Source organism: Xenopus tropicalis, chromosome 3, assembly GCF_000004195.4.
Source record: "Xenopus tropicalis strain Nigerian chromosome 3, UCB_Xtro_10.0, whole genome shotgun sequence".
Lineage (NCBI taxonomy): Eukaryota > Metazoa > Chordata > Amphibia > Anura > Pipidae > Xenopus > Xenopus tropicalis.
In genome coordinates, this window is record NC_030679.2 from 101477129 (window position 1) to 101479273 (window position 2145).

Sequence of the window (2145 nt, forward strand, 5' to 3'; positions counted from 1 at the left end):
CTATACTGGAACTTAGGACTGCTGTTTATTAGCTCAACCTATCTGACTTACACTCCGAGAGTACTATAACAGGACCTCGTCTACCACTAATACCTCATTCATGGGGACCTGTTCACCAACGTTACCAAGGGCCTAACTCTTTTGAGGCTCCTCAGAATTCTCCACTCCATTCCACAGGTAGAGGCCAAAGAGGAGGACTTGTTCCCTTATACCAGGGTTCCCCAAAGGTTCTTACTACTGAGCCACAGTTTAATGTAAAAAGACTTGAAGGGCAACACAAGCATCATTAAAGTTCATGGAGGTGCCAAATAAGGGCTAAGATTAGCTATTAGGTAGCTTCTATGCACACTATCAGCACACTATCAGCAGTAACAAGTACATTTTGTTTTTATTCAACCAAAACTTGCCACCAGGAATTCAAAAATAAGTACCTGGTTTGGGGGCACCGAGAGCAACACAAGCTCACGAGCCACTGGTTGGGGATCACTGCCTTATACTATATTAAACTATCACAGGAAGTGGTCACCACCCACCCAGGCCAAAGAGGAGGAGCAACCAACTGGTTCCCTTATACTGTATTAAACTATCACAGGAAGTGGTCACCACAGGAACTGGCCAAAGGGGAACACATCCTATCCAGGTTACAAGTACCAGGACATTCTAAAAAAATATTGAGGGAATACATAATAGGGGGTTTCCCAAACCAGTAGGGATTTAACCATGTGGATCCTTGCCACAGTTTACAAGGGATTTGTGATGCCCCACCAATATTTCAGTGGTACTTGTCATACATGCTCTACAGGTTTTAAGGTCTTTCTGCATTGTGAAACTTTCATGTTCTGATTCTATAGATATAAACAATAATTTGTTATCTTCAAATAGTAACTGTAAATACATATTCTCTTGCCCAGTGACCATGGCTTGAAAGGAAGGTGAATTAATGTATGTATGCACTTACAGGCTGTGACTGGTGAAAGGTAGATTTATGGCAGGATTCTGCTGACATGGTTTATTACAGACCTTCTTTCAGAAACATTAACTTACTGAGGGAGGGCTTCTGCTTTTATATTTTTTATACATGGTGCCATGAAATAATAAGGCCACCTATTAAAGGTTCTACTGAATGTTATTTTTATGAAGGCAATATGCACCTTTGAAGCTATGAGGATTTGCACAACACTGTGCTCTTCTATAAACTAGTGCAAATGAAGATGCAAGAGCTTTCTCTATAATGTTGAAATCAATTTAGCTTCATCAATTGCTTAATATACTATATTTATCTTATAGCTCAGTGCATATTATGAAGAATGCACACCGCATTGCAGGTAATGTCAAAGGAAAGTTTAAGCGTTAGAATGTGCAGAAGAGGAAACAGCATAAATTCCATGTGCGAGTGTATTACCAATAAATCTTTTAGTTATTTTACTGAAATGTACTGAACTGCTGAGTTGTGCAAATTCACACATCTAAAGAGCCCATTGAAAGGAGCAGTTGGCGAGAAACTGATCTATGTTTTATGGTGGATACAAGGAAGACAAAAAAGGACACTCATATCAGCAGGATGAAGATTCCCAACCCCTGCTAATTGTAGAGTTAGTCTCGAAGTCTAAAGGGAATATATTTTTTGCCAAAATCTGACAATGCCCATGACAGTCCAACTACTGGGCAAGACCAACATTAAAGGACAATGAAAGGTTAATATAAATAAGTAATAAGTCTAAAGGCATTCTTTTTAAGTTCTTACTGCATATCTAAATTCCCAGATCCCTGCTTGCTTCTCTGAGATATGGTGCTGGCAGCCTACAGCAGTGTGAAGACTACAGTGACATCACTGAAATCTCTCTCCCCTTCCTGTAGGCTGCCAGCGGCAGCCTTCCTATTCTCTGAGCATGTGTGTAACTTGATCCTGTCTCCTGTTCTGAGCTACACATGCCCACCAGCCAATCAGAAGCGGATCTGGCAGAGGGGAGGGGGGGGGGAATGAAACACATGTGCAGTATGAAGCAAGGAGGGAAAGGAAGGGAGAATACCTTTTTAGAGATGGCTGTCTGTTCTAGAAAATGTGAAGTAAGTGTGACTGAGTAAATATTTGATTAGGTGAGCCAAAAGTGTGGCATTTTTACTAAACAATAGGAGGACTATTGG